A 15,479-nucleotide genomic window follows, 5' to 3' on the forward strand; every position below is an offset into this window, starting at 1 on the left:
TGTCCTTCTACCTTGACTGCATTAAAGATTTCAGGGTGGATGATCAACTCTTCATGGGTTATGTCGGCGCCAAGAAATGTCGGGCTGTGCACAAACGTACCATGTCTCGATGGATTGTCCTATGTATCAAAATCTGCTATTCTTTGGTAAGAAAGAACCTCCAGTAGGACTGCGTGCCCATTCTACAAGGGCGAAGGCAGCCACTACTGCTTTGGGACGTGGAGTCCTGCTCATTGACATCTGCCAGGCAGCCACTTAGGCCTCTTTGCACACGTTCAAGAACATTATTGCCTGGATATCCAAGTACGGAGAGACAGCTATTTTGGCTGTTCTGTTCTCCAAGACTTTCTGGTGTGAACTTAGTTCGCAGACCCACATCCAGGGTTGGCATTGCTGGGGTATCTATTCAAAAGTAAGGAATCTATAACAAATTGTCTCTTTCAGGTGAACAAGTTGTTTACTTTCGGTAACGATATATCTGTAAGAGTCATGTATTAGTTATAGATTCCTTACCGCTCCACCCATCCTCCACGTTCTGCGAACTGATTTCTAGTGTAAGGGACTCCCTTTCAGGGCTTTAGTTTTGTGCACTAGTGGTAAGTGTATTGCATGGCTCTGTGCATCTGGCATGGAAAGTCGTGTCAGAACTGACATCAGCGCGTGTTAAGTAGCCAACGCGACGTCATCCAGGCAACCCAGACAATGGACGCAGAGTTGACCTACGACATCTGCCGACGCACACGGGTACTGCTGCAGAAAAATTCTACAGATCCAGTCTGACGCCAGTGGGTAAATCTAAGGTAAGGAATCTATAACTCATATGTCTCTTACAGATATATTGTGTTTGTTGCAAAGCTGTGTACCAGTATCAACAGATTTGCGTGCGGCCTCCCTCAGCCCCCCAGAATGAAGAGAATTAGTAAATTAGCTTTAATTTACAAAATGCTTTATTCTATTCTCTGTACTTGGGTAAATTACACTGAAAGGCTTGCAGAAGGTATGAGTCATTGTAGACACTGGAAAGAGTTATTCTAGCCGTGCCTATATAAAATAACTATAGTTTTCAAGTAAAAAAGATCCTGTCCCTGCGCCTTTATGTGCTATATGCGAATCTAGAATAGCTTCAAACTCTAAAACTAATGTTCTAATGTTTTCTCCATCCAGAAGCAATATTCTTCTTCACAGAAAGAGCGGAAGAGTTACTTTTCCATAGAAAAGACTAAGATGGTTTGTAGGCAGAACGACAGCCAGGCCTTATTGGGGTTTGTATTCCCACATCAAGTTCATAAATTGAATAGGTAGCCAGACTTTTACTTTAAAAGTAGTGACACTAATATGTCTTGTCCTTACTAGCCCTCAGACACTCATGACTACTACCACAGGCACCTATGATAATTGCTATGCAGTGACCTAGCATAGAAGGGAAAACTGACGGTTTGTATGACCTCACACTAGTCCAAATGAATGAAGTGTTTGCAGTTGCCTGTTCAGTATGTCTAGTTCTTTAGAACCTTTAAAACTTCTTCAGATTGCGTATTTCAAGTCGACCAGAGAAGGCTGTTTTTAAACTTGATTATAGGTTGTGACTTCCGGACAATTATCTGCATAGGAAGCACTTTTCTTCCTCTGCCTCCTGAATGTTCCACAGATACTTTTCCTCGCTGAATTGCTGACTTGTCCATATAATTATTACACAGGACATGGATTTTAGCCCTCCTTTCATTCCAGAGCTACCCCTGCCTTCAGGTAGAGGCGTTTTTATTGAGAGGCTAAACTCAACTTATGCTCTAAACGCTAAATCTTTCCTTCCGTGCCTCGATAAGCTGGGGTGGGAGGTGGGATGGAATTACTGGTGGCACGCATATGGCAAAATGCAGAAAAACAAATTCCAATAGACCATGTAACTTGTATGGGAGGCCTAGCATGTGTATCGTCACATGCACCTGTGCAGACAGGCACATTTGGTAGTATTGAGGGTTCCCCTCCCTGTATCTGAAAACAAGTAATTTATCGTTTGGAGTGGGTGTGGCTTCATTTAACTCAAAACATTCCCACAAGAGGTGCACAAATGTTTTTGTCAATAGCATCATTCATTGATTGAAATTGTGAAAACCAGGGCCCACTCACCTACTCCTGTCCCGCCACTCTCAGTTGTGGTGGTGGCGGCCTCAGCACCAGTGGTAGAAAGATAGACTAGACTGGCCTGTGGGTGTTAAGAATTATATTTTGTAACATACAACAATGTGTTATTTAAAGGTCAAATACATGTAGCACAATTAATTGCCGAGAATTAAATCAAAAGGGCAGAAAAACAGGGAGACATTATTTTTGTGATATAAATTGTATTTTAGTGAATATACATGTTAGACATATTAAACTTCATATGTACAGGCTTATGGAACATTACATTGAATGGCATGTAACTTAAGAGATACTGTGCACAAGTGCTTGTGACAACGGGCCGGCAGCAGTCAGGCTTGGCACGGAGCCTGACTACTTCCGGCCCGTCGATGTGCCTCACCTCCTTCAGCTGACTTTGTCAAGTAACACTACGAGCAGCCCTTGGGTTTTCGCGACTGGAGCAATGCCCTGTATCCATTTCTTGGACCCCAATGGACGTCCATTCTAGTTCGTCTGCAGGTCCTACCCTTAATCACTTTGGACCTTGCACTAACTGCAATTCTGGAAGTGCTTCTTCTCGCCACTGCAATATAAGTAACTGTAATGAGGGCTTAATACTTCTACAGGCCACAAAAACGTCGACTTCAAAAGCGGAACTTCTGGCGCCCCTTTCAAGGATACCGCACTTGATTATTTTTGTATTCTATACAATTTATTGTTAGGGTATCCTAAATATGTAAATTTTAACCCCACATGTTTCGTATTGCGCCCGTCACTATCGCTGTACATAAGACCTCACGTGTCACTTGCACCGTCACAATCCTTCATGAGCACTTGTCACAGTATCTCATAGGTTACATGCCATTCAATGTAAAGCAGTGCTATCGTTCCATATGCCTGTACATATGAAGTTTAATATGTCAAACATGTATATTCACAAAAATACAATTTCTATCACAAAAAGAATGTCTCTCTGGTTTTCTCCCCTTTTGGTTTAGTTCTCAGCAATTAATTGTACCACATGTATTTGGCCTTCAAATAACACCCTTTTGAGACATTGTTGTATGTTACAGATTATTGCCCTAGTCTTCTTGGTGTATATGAGCTACCCCCTGTAGTCTGATACTAAGAATTATATTTCAGCAGGCACAGAGTGAATTCAGAATTCAAAAGGCTTTATTCGAATTGTAAAAACAAATTCATAAAAGCAAACAGATAAAAATACAGATTAAAAGAAGACTGTAAGTACTATACATGTTGAGTTACTAGACTTACTGTAGATAATTAAAAGGAATGCACAGGTTGTTAAAAACATTAAAACAAAAATTTCATAATATAAATCCGGGACTCTGTTTGAGAATTCATTTTGATTTTTGATTTTTACAGTTACCATGGGCTAGGCATAATGAAAAACATGTTAAATTTACATCGAATTTCTATGCCTTACAATTGCCTTTAGGAAGGAAGTTACAGTTCCAATGGTTCTCTCATTTTCTAGAGATTTTAATTTATCATATGACCCGCTACAATTTCGCAGGCCCCATGATAGAAGTAAAGGTCTCAACAGGTTTTTCCTGGGATAGGAATAAAAAGTGCAAAAGAAGATACAATGGATGTTGGACTGATAAGAGACGTCGTCACAGGGACACGTTCTTTTTTCCTTGGACCAGTCATTGCACTGTGGGAAGGTTATTAACCTGAAAGATTTATCTAGCCGGAAGCGAGTCAGGAGCATACGATTAAAGGGGGGCTGTTCAATCAGCAGGTACAGCTTGTACCCCTTCAGTAACTGTAATCATGTTGTGATCCATGACTGTCTTCTTATGTTTTTCTGCCCTCCATCTTTTACTCTCTAGATGTTGCATGAGAAGTTTTTTAAGGGCAGTTCTAGACACGTTCATCATACTATCAGGTTTGAAAAAGAATTCAGGGTGCCCAATTTCTTTCAGCAGGTCTGACGTAGCAGCACCATTTGATGTTGCCGGCTCCATCTGTTGCCAGGCAGCCCTTTAATATCTCTCTATTTAAGGTGGTTTCTGTATTGGCCCACACATTGTGCCAAAGCAGGACTGGAGAGGATTTAATGATATCTGTATCATATGACAGTCCCACTTCCGTGTGAGCGACATATGTTGCTGTAATCTTTGGGGTGGCCAGTAGATAGCGCAGAAATCGATTTTCGACGCGTTGAATGGATTCCACCGACTCCATCCCCCAGAGGCCAGCCCCATATGTCCCTGTGGAAATACATTTGGCCTTAAAAATGTGGAGGAGTTCTTTTACTGGTCTTCCACCTAACTTTTTAGCAAAGTTTACCAGGGCACCAGTAGCTCTAGTGAGCGCTAGGCCCCTGGCTGTTACTGCTGGTTTCCATGAGCCCCTTCTTTCAAAGCTTATGCCTAGATAGCAAAATGTATCAGTAAGTTCTATCTTTTTGCCATCCAGGAAGATTGGGCAGGGTGTCCTTCGGTTCTTAATTCCACAAGACATGGTGAACGTTTTAGAAACGTTCACACGAAGGCCTCTAGATCTCATAAATTCTGAGAATTTTGACACCGCTTTTTGTACCCTGGTCCCTGGTCTGGGACATAATTGCCGCATCATCTGCGTAGAGAAGTATGGGTATTGGTGTCCGATTTACTGCGGGGTAATCATGGTAGACTTCGGTCAAGATAGATCCAACCTTATTTATATAAAGAGTAAAGAGCAGGGGCGCTAGAATGCACCCCTGTCTTACTCCTCTGCGAATTTGGAACATGTTAGAGCACTCGCCCAGCCAGCCAAATCTAACACGAGCACCCGCCCCATGGTAGAGTTCTTTGATGAACATAAGGATTTGATTATCCAGGCCTATATCAGTTAGTGTTTTCCAGAGTATGCCATGGTCAATGCAATCGAATGCGGAGCTGAGGTCCACATAGGTTACAAAGAGGTTTCGTTTTTTGGCGTGGACATACTTTGCAGTTATGATGGCTAGGTTTAGTCCTTGCTCGATAGTCCCTTTACCTCTCCTGAACCCGTATTGCAGATTGGACACCACCTCTTGCTCTTCTCGCCAGTCCTGCATTCTATTTAGAATGATCCTGCCTGCTACAATCATTAGGCCATCAAGAAGTGAGATTGGCCGGTAGCAAGCAGGATCATTCCTATCCCCCTTTTTGTAAATTGGTACCATGATTGCCTCAGACCAAGTGGCTATGAAGCCAATGGTTGTGGAATTGAGTACATTGGTCAACAAGGGCGCCCAAAGGTCAGGAACAGTCTTAAAGATGTCTGTTGGTATGCAGTCCGGTCCTAGTTTTGGATTGGTAGTATGTGTATTGTAGACAGGTTCATAAGTTTATTTGTGGATTTTTAGTTTATTTTCACATTTTTCTTCGATTCGCCCTCTATCTCAAAGACCGATAATACCTGCCAATCTTAAACATTCACTGTGCAGTAATTCATTTGGTAAATCATCATTATACACATTATAAGAATAAAGAAAACAACTTTCGTTGTGCGCACTGCATCGCATTTGGCGACGCAGTGCATGCAATGAAATTAGTTTTATTTATTTTTATGGTTACTTACCTGTATTTGGCCATATTCCATAGTTTACTACCCCAACCTGTCCCTCCCCCACCCCAAGTCACTGCCCGGCAGCACTCCCACCACCGACCGCTACTGGTTCTTTGTAAGCAGATATATAACACCAGGCTTGTTCTTCATCTGAAGCCAGGCCCAAAGTGTTAAGCAGATAGATAACACCAGGCTTGTTCCCAGGCCATGAGTCTTGACTAGGATAATTACTTTTGCTTAGTTTCATTTCATATTTTTTTTACTAGACAAATTTCACTTGTGTGTGGTCCTATTTTGTTATTTTCTTCATTCTTTAATATTATTTGGCCATTAGATATGATGAAACTGTTCACAGATTCAGCTTGGTGGAAGTAATTATAGTGTGAAAATACAGGTTTTAACTTTTTCCTTTATTTCAGGTGGGATAGTGGTCTGTAATGGTACAGAATGATCAAACACCTTACATAATCACACAAGTACAACAACATTTGAAAGTCTTAGTTTTTTTAATGCAACTTTATTCTACATAGATTCCCTTCCTTATGCATTTAGATACCTTTCATGTACTTAAGTATCTTTAGATGCATTACTTTTCACTACCCTAGATCCCACCATATATCTCTTGCAATATATTCCCTACCTCCACTCTGGCTCATCTCAAACCTCACTCTACTACTCTCTCCAATTCACGGCCCTATTTCTAACCCTATACCTCTATCAGTATATTCTCTACCTACACACATTCATCCTAAACCCGATACTCTTCTCTCCTCTAACCCTCCTTCCATCATCTCATACCTCTTTTACTATTCAGATCTCCCAAACAAGCCTTTCTAAACCCTTCCCTCTGACTCTTCCACCTCATCCCAACCCCCCTCCTACTATGAACCACCCCAAAAAACACATTCTAGACCCTTCCTTCTTCTATCCCTTTTCAATACAAATGACAGACTAAGATCTCCACCACTCAAATTAATTTCATATTTCCCTACATCATTCCCCACTAATTCTCTTTGGGTTTTAGAGTAGCGTGTTACCCACCAAAAAGCGCTTCAACACCTCATATGGTGTAGTAAGTGCTATATAAAAGCAATCCTTTTCCCTCTTCTATCCCTCCGCTATCCTTCTCAATCCAAATAACAGACTAACATGTTCATCACTCAAATTACTTTCATATTTCACAATACTAATTCACCACTGATCCTCTATGGGTCCCAGAGTAGCGTGCTACTCATCGAAAAAGCGCTTATTCGCCTCATCCGGGTAAGTGAACGCTATATAAATGCAACTACAATAGGAGCTGCACCAGCCAAAGAGGTGAGGATTGGAACTTTGTGACTGGGATAGAATTACCAAATGCAGTGTTTTTTGCAGTATCAACAGCCTGGCATTTGACCTGTCTTTTGAAGAACAGCAAATGTAACATGATATTATCAAAACTTAAATGCTTTATAATTTCTCAAGCACCCTCTGAATTCCAGCATGGTTATTATGGGGGTGCTGCTGCACAGCACCCCGCCCGCCCCTACTTATAATAATAATCCACATTTGTAAAGCGCACAATAACCCGTAAGGGTTTCTAGGCGCTGCCACTGCCTATACATTAAAGCACCATGATTTAATGACTGTACTGCCAATAAATTCATGTTTGTTGGTGCTATAGTTTGTAACAACACTGCAAATGGACACATTGGAAAATCTTAAATTCCTTCTGTGTCTTTGGGGGGTGTACAGAATTCCCTTTTTTGTGTGAATTATATTTGTGAACAGTCTAGGTTTTTCAGAGAGTAGCATGTTGTTCTGGGCTCTTTTGACCCAGTTTCATGGGGCATTCCATTAGAAACAAGCATTTGCAATGCAATAGGTCTCGCATTAGGAAAATTTGAGCTATTGGTATTGTAAATTACAAATTTTTTTATGTGTTGGTTTTGAAATTAGTGAAATTAATATCTTTGTCATTTACAATGCCAATACTGTTAACTTTTGCAAATGTGACACCTATAGCATTTCTAATGCAACATGTTTTGTACTTACGTGACTTTGATGTATTGATATTCCAAATAACAATGGCTTTGATTTTTTTTTTAAATAATTAATACTTAAATAAAAAGTATTGTAATTTATAATGGCTATAGCTTAAACTTTTGTAAATAACTTTTGTGGAGATTATGTTCAGTGTATTTTATTGTGACAAAAATCCAAGAACAGAAGTGAAATATTAACATCTTTTTGTGACATGTTTAATAAAGCTTGAAACGTTGAGAGAACATATTTGAACCAGTTGTTGTTGAATGGTTGCACAGATTGATGCCGTGGTGGCGCTGAGTGATGTTATGGTGGCGACGAGTGATGTTGTGGCATTCAGTGATGCTGTGGTAGCTCATATGATGTTGTGGTGCCCCTGAGTGATGCTGTGGGGCCCCTGAGTGATGCTGTGGTGGTGCGATAGATAGATAAAGGGAGGGCGATAGATGGATAGAGTGAGGGCGATAGATAGAGTGAGGGCGATAAATAGATAGATAGATAGACGGAGTGAGAGCGATAGATAGAGTGATGGCGATAGAGCGAGTGCGATAGAGTGATGCCAATAGAGTGAGTGCAATAGATAGACAGATAGTGTTGGCGAAAGAGTGTGGGCGATAGATAGATGTGCGTGGTTGTGTGTGTCTGGGGTTGTGTGTGTGTGGTTGTGTGTGGTTGTATGTGTGTGGGGGTAGTTGTGTGTGTGGTTTTATGTGTGTTTGGGTGGTTGGGTGTGGTTGTTGGTGTGTATGGTTGTGTGTGTGGCTGTGTATGTGTGGTTGTGTGTGGTTGTGTGTGTGGTTGGGTGTGGTTGTGTGTGTGGTTGGGTGTGTGGTTGGGTGTGGGGTTGTGTGTGTGTGGCTGTCTGTGTGTGTGTTGTGTTTGTGGTTGTGTGTGTGGTTGTGATTGTATGGGTTGTGTGTGTGGTTGTGTGTGTGTGGTTGTGTGTGTGTGGTTGTGTGTGTATGTGGTTGTGTGTGTGGTAATGTGTGTATGGTAATGTGTGTATGTGGTTGTGTGTGTGGTTGTATGTGTGGTTGTGTGTGCGGTGATGTGTGGTTGAGTTTGGTTGTGTGTGTGTGGTATGGCTGGTTGTGTGTGTGTGGTTGTATGTGTGTGTGTGCGTGGTTGTATGTATGTGTGTGCGGTTAGAGAAGGATGTATGTGGAAGAGAGCAGCAGATCAGCACAGGAGAAGAGAACAGGGAGCTAGAGAAAGTGGTGGGTGGAAGAGAGCAGCAGATCTGCACAGGTGAAGAGAAGAGAACAGGGAGTTAGAGAAGGAGGCAGGGTGAAAGAGAGCAGCAGAACCGCATGGGAGAAGAGAACAGGGAGGTAGAGAAGGAGGTGGGGTGGAAGAGAACAGCAGATTGGCACAGGAGAAGAGAACCGGGAGTTACAGAAGGAGGCGGTGGAAAAGAACAGCAGATCAGCACTGGAGAAGGCAACAAGGAGTTAGAGAATGAGGCGGGTGGAAGAGACCACCAGATCAACACGGGAAAACAGAACGGGGAGTTATAGAAGGCGGCGGGTGGAAGAGAGTAGAGGATCAGTAAAGAGAAGAGAACAGGGAGTTAAAGGAGGAGGTGGGGTGGAAGAGAGCAGCTGATCAGCACAGGAGAAGAGAATAAGGAGGTTGGGTAAAAGAGAACAGCAGATTAGCACAGGAGAAGGCAACAAGGAGTTAGAGAAGGAGGCAGGGTGGAAGAGAAGAGCAGATCAGCACAGGAGAAGAGACCAGGGAGTTAGAGAATGGGGTGGGTGGAAGAGAGCAGCAGATCAGAACGGGAGAACAGAACAGGGAGATACCTCTGCAAACGGACCTTACCAGGAGAACTGTAACTTGCTTCTTGGCCCTTCAGGCTACAGGGCTGACACCAGCAAAGACACCAGCCAAGACTTGCCGGACCCGCTTCACGGGTCCCGCAGCGCGGATCGCCGCGGGAGCTGACCAGGAGGAGGGGCTTGTGCGAGTAAACCGGCAGGGCTGCGAGCTGTGAGCAGGGACTCCGTGGACCAGGAGTCCCTGCGTGGGCCTGATCACCGCCAGCTAGCCTGCTCTCCCTGCCGGCCCCGCCCCCACCCGCCCACGGAGTCAAAACAGAGGGTTGGAATCAGTTTCAGCGGGATACCTCTGCAAACGGACCTTACCAGGAGAACTGTAACTTGCTTCTTGGCCCTCCAGGCTACAGGGCTGACACCAGCAAAGACACCAGCCAAGACTTGCCAGGCCCGCTTCACGGGTCCCGCAGCGCGGATCGCCGCGGGAGCTGACCAGGAGGAGGGGCTTGTGCGAGTAAACCGGCAGGGCTGCGAGCTGTGAGCAGGGACTCCGTGGACCAGGAGTCCCTGCGTGGGCCTGATCACCGCCAGCTGGCCTGCTCTCCCTGCCGGCCCCGCCCCCACCCGCCCACGGAGTCAAAACAGAGGGTTGGAATCAGTTTCAGCGGGATACCTCTGCAAACGGACCTTACCAGGAGAACTGTAACTTGCTTCTTGGCCCTTCAGGCTACAGGGCTGACACCAGCAAAGACACCAGCCAAGACTTGCCGGACCCGCTTCACGGGTCCCGCTGCGCGGATCGCCGCGGGAGCTGACCAGGAGGAGGGGCTTGTGCGAGTAAACCGGCAGGGCTGCGAGCTGTGAGCAGGGACTCCGTGGACCAGGAGTCCCTGCGTGGGCCTGATCACCGCCAGCTGGCCTGCTCTCCTTGCCGGCCCCGCCCCCACCCCGCCCATCCCATTACTAGGGATTTATTACCTGTCGTACATCCGCTGCGCTGGAGCGCGCGGGGGAGCGCCCGGGGCTAAGCCCGGGCAAAGGGCGGGCCCTCTGTGGCCCTCAGAGGCCTGAGGAGCCTGGCCTGGGCCAGAAATTCTACCCGATTGCTATTAGTCCATGGACAGCGGGATATTAGAACAGTAAGTTGGCAAAGCGTTCTAGCTACCTACCATCGTGAGCCATTAGGATATTGACTTCCCGAGATTGGTAATTATTATTGGCCAACACTTTCACCTGCTATATTTTTGGATATTATTTGGGTCTGAAATGAACTGCCCAGAGACCAGAAGCATGGCAGCTGCTGGAGTAAAAAAGCTGACTGGTACCCTCGATGAGTTTATCGTCCGCACCCATGCCCTAATTGACGAAGGGATTATACTCATGGACAGAAGGGTATCTCAAGATTTAGCTATGGCTAAGCGTTCCTCTTTAGGCCATATTGCACAAGCTTGCACTCCTATTAATGTATCTTTTCCGAACACTCTTGTAATGGTACACAAGGATGGGGGCTATAATGCTCCAGGCTCCCAGGAAGGCCTGGAGTCTACCCATAATCTCTCTTTATTAGTGGATAGTGGCCTAGCTGCTAACGTGACTGAAAACATATCCACAGCTAGTGCCTTAAATGAAAGAGGCATGAAAGAGGGGGCAATCCCTAAACAAAAGAGTAATAAACAAAAGCCCATTAAATCCACCATTCACAAAGGGAAAAAAGCCCATATTGGTAAGAATCAAGACCCAAATCATTTAGATCCGGTGCCCGTGAATGTGAGCAGCAATTTAGTTGCTCATACTCATATTAATGACATCACGGGAGGGCACCAGACCAACGTGGGCTTACCATTAAGTCTCCCAGATGAAACTGTCTTAGATAGCAGCTTGGAGGAAATCCTGGAACTAAGTGGTGTAGTAAACAACCAAGTTAGAGGTAATGAGGACAGCAGTAGCTTAAGTATGGTTAATAATAACATCTTCGAAATGCTAAAAATTCTTCTCGAACCCATCGAGGTTAGGTTACGCTGCTTGGAAAAAATTCTGACAAATATTCAGAAAGATATTAGTGCCCCTAGCTTTAACTTGAATAATAAAGTTCCACAGGTAAAACCTACAACTAATAGGCCACCCGTAGCTGCCAAAAGTATCCCTATCACTAACCAACCGTCAAAACACATACCAACATCTAAAATTCCCGCCACAATTGACAAAGTAGTGCCAGTCACACAAACTCCTAAATTACAACAGGATAAAGAGAACTTAGAAAAAAGGGAGGTGCGTAGAAATATACACCTACCCCCAAAAGCTGCACCGTATGTGGTGGTTCTCACTGGAGTCCCACAACCGGATGCTAAATCAAACGAAAATAATGGGGGACTTGTAAACAAAACTATACATTGGTTGAACGATAACTACCCCCTCCCGCCAGCCATCAAAAGTAATATCTTGATGGTTGAAAGGGCTCCATGGATTGGGTACAATAAAAAAAGGGTACACGGTGACTGCGTGGTAATAACTTTTGAGAACCCACGCACTGCCGAATACATCACAACAAGGCCCCCAAGAAACCATGGCCTGTCCGTTGTAGCTAGGGCACTATCCTATTTTTACCCTGAGGGTGAACACCCGGATAATAGGTGGAGTTGGACTAGGGACAACTGACACCAAGGAGGTAATAATGGTCAGGTTTTTGAAAGTAACCACTATAATACACAGTGGGGAGGGAGGTATGAAGACGGTTGGAATGTAGTGAAACATAGAGGGAGGCCTCCTTACTTTCACCCACAAGGTTATGACCCAGGATGGTCTAGCAATCTGCAATTTCCTCCGATCTTTCCATGTTATAACCGGTTTGATTGTTTGGAAGTGGTTGATTGACTCCCCAAAGTAAAGGAAGAAGCTCTAAAGACAACTAAACCTGTAGATCTGGGTTTGACAAACCTTGTGGGGTGTGAGGAGACACACGGAATACGAGTGGGGGATGAGATTACACAAGGGAGTCAGGGCAGACAAGCTGGTGTTACTGTAGAAACTTTACCCACAGAAGATTATTGCAAGGTGGTCTTTTGGAATGTGGCAGGGTTAAAGCAGAAGATTTCCAATCCATCCTGGGATAATGCCATTACTGACGTGGGTATATTAGCCCTACAAGAAACTTGGGCCACCACGCCGATACACCTTAATGGCTATAAAACTTATTTTACCCCTGCGGTTGGGGGAGTACACGGAAGACCCAAGGGAGGGTTGACTGTGTATATGTCTAATCTGCTAGTTTACGATAAGATCTCCTTCTCCCCTGGATCCAGTTACTATCAAAAAATAGTGATAGACACAAGGAAGGGTCCAAAGATGGTTCTTTTTAATTTCTATAATAATTGTTTAGGTAGCATGATCAAGGATGTACTTGTCTCTATAACCACAGATATGCAGCATGAACTTGATATGAGTAAAAGGGGTGAAGTTATGGTATTATGGGGGGTGATTTTAATTGTACTCTTTGTAAAAAGGGCCAGAAGGGTATTTGCGGTTTAATGTTGGAACAGGATATTAACCTGACGCACTTTGAACATACCCTATTAGGTGACTTATTAAATGAGATAATTTTTAATTTTGATCTTGGCTTTACAAATGAGCTAGCCCACCACACAATGTCATTTGTTCCAACTTTTGTTGGGCGGGGGGCTTCATCTATTATTGACTTTAGTTTGTGCACACATAGCTCTGCGGGTAGAGTGATTAGCTCGAGTATCATGGACTTACCACTGAGTGACCACCTTCCACAGGTAATAAAAATGGAGAACCTGTTTGCTGCACCCGATAATAGAGTATGTCCAAACCAAATGGTACAGGATGTGAAGTTGGGTACCCAAAACGGCTATAACCTTAAATGGAGTAGAATGGTCCCGGTTGATTTTTTGTCCATATTACTGAATAAGTGTATGAGTAGCTTTATGATCTGCTTGGATGAATATGCCAAGAGTAGTGAAATATTAGCCCATTTTAATATCATCTCTACCAAAATTAAGGAGGCGCTGTGGGTTGCAAGGAAAAACTCCCTAAAGTCCAATAGGAAATGGTTCGACAAAAAGTGCACTAAAGCCTTAACAAAGCTGAGATATGCGATTCACAAAAAACCACGGGATGTAACCCTAATTAGAAATTTGAGGAGGGACTACAACATAGTATTGAAGGACAAGAAGGCCTCGATAAAAAGGGAGGCCTGGGACAACTTATGTGCGGCGTCACAATCAAAGGATCCGGCTGCTTTTTGGAAGGTAATTAACACCCCCCTCCTATACGAACAAAAGGCACGCATGGAAATCGCCGTTTCAGAAGATGAGTGGGTGACTCACTTTTCCTCCCTTTATAGAGCTGTGGAACCAGTCCTTGATACAGGCCAGGCCCCTACGCTGCTAAATCTAGATACATCTAAAGTCTTGGTTGTAACCCTTCCTGAAGTTCTTGCGAGCTTGAAGGCGACTAAGGGGGGTAAGGCGGCTGGACCTGACGGTATACCAGCAGACCTCTATAAGGCTAACATCGAATTATGGGGGCCATTGCTAGTCCAGCTTTTTTAATGTTGCTTTGGCAAATAGTCTAATTCCTACTTGGTTTACATCGGTCATAGTCCCAATCTTTAAGAAAGGGGACAGGCTAAACTGCACGTGCTATAGGCCAATTTCTTTATTGGACTCTTCTATAAAAATTTTGGGGAGAGTGGTTTTAGTTAAATTGCAAAGCTGGGCTGAAGATAATGGGGTGTTAAGCGATTTTCAATTTGGGTTCCAAAGGGGTTTAGGGACCATAGAGCAAGGACTAAATCTGTTTACCTTGCAGCAGAAGTATATAAATGTTAAAAAACAACGTCTATACCTCACTTTTGTTGATTTATCATCAGCTTTTGATTGTGTGTCACACAATAAATTGTGGGCAATTATGGCTGAACTGGGGGTAGACAATGCTATTATATGCTTTCTGAGAGATCTATATTCCGGGGCCACCGCAAGTGTCCGATATGGGAAAGATGGTGAATGCAGTAGACAATTCGGGATTGGTCGGGTGTCCGCCAAGGGTGCGTTTTAGCCCCCTTTTTAGGTCTCGCCTGGAAATCGCATCCGAAGGATGCGTCCAGGCTGGAGACTTATAGCGAGCTGACACGGGGGAATGACGGACAAGAAACTGTCACGCGCTTCTCCCCGGCTGGATTCAGCTGCTTGCACGCGCACCAACATTCACGCATGCGCACATCACAGCCACACGCATACACAGCACTCACGCATGCGCACATACACACGCATACACAGGCACACCCCCCCCCGTCGCCGCCGCCGCACCTACACGCATACACAGAAACCCCTCCACACACACCAGCCCCTCTCCTCCCGGCTCCACTCACCGGTGTCTGGCGGGCGCTCCCCGGGTCTCCAGGCTCCTTCCCTTCCTCCGCAGCTGCAGGCTCTCAACATTCACGCATGCGCACATCACAGCCACACGCATACACAGCACTCACGCATGCGCACATACACACGCATACACAGGCACACCCCCCGTCGCCGCCGCCGCACCTACACGCATACACAGAGACCCCTCCACACACACCAGCCCCTCTCCTCCCGGCTCCACTCACCGGTGTCTGGCGGGCGCTCCCCGGGTCTCCAGGCTCCTTCCCTTCCTCCGCAGCTGCAGGCTCTCCCCACATCACGGGGGCCCGCTGCTAGACAGAAGGCTTCTCTGTGGCCAGGCGGTGGTAGCGCTCGGCGGGGCTCTCTCTCTCCACATGGGAGCCCCGCCTCCTCAGTGCGCCCGCTTCGCCCCGCGGGTCTTCACCCGGTCCCCCATCTCGGGACCGGGACTTAAAGGGAAACCGTATCCTGGGCTCCTTCCTGGTCACGGGAGCCCCGGGGCCGCAATGCTCACGCCACTTCCTGCTGCCGGCTCCTCTTCCTGGTTGCACGTCAGGTCCCGGGCCAGCAGCCAATCAGAGCACGGCCCGGGAATGAC

The 15,479-nt window shown here is 45.3% G+C and overlaps 1 protein-coding gene across 12 annotated transcripts in view; it reads left to right on the forward strand.

The window, feature by feature from the left end:
- The window catches only part of ERC1 (ELKS/RAB6-interacting/CAST family member 1), a 2,439,553-nt gene that overhangs the window by 1,866,113 nt on the left and 557,961 nt on the right, over window positions 1-15,479 (forward strand). The gene's annotated exons all lie outside the window — the stretch shown is intronic.

This window comes from Lissotriton vulgaris, chromosome 1_2 (assembly GCF_964263255.1).
Source record: "Lissotriton vulgaris chromosome 1_2, aLisVul1.2, whole genome shotgun sequence".
NCBI classification, from domain to species: domain Eukaryota; kingdom Metazoa; phylum Chordata; class Amphibia; order Caudata; family Salamandridae; genus Lissotriton; species Lissotriton vulgaris.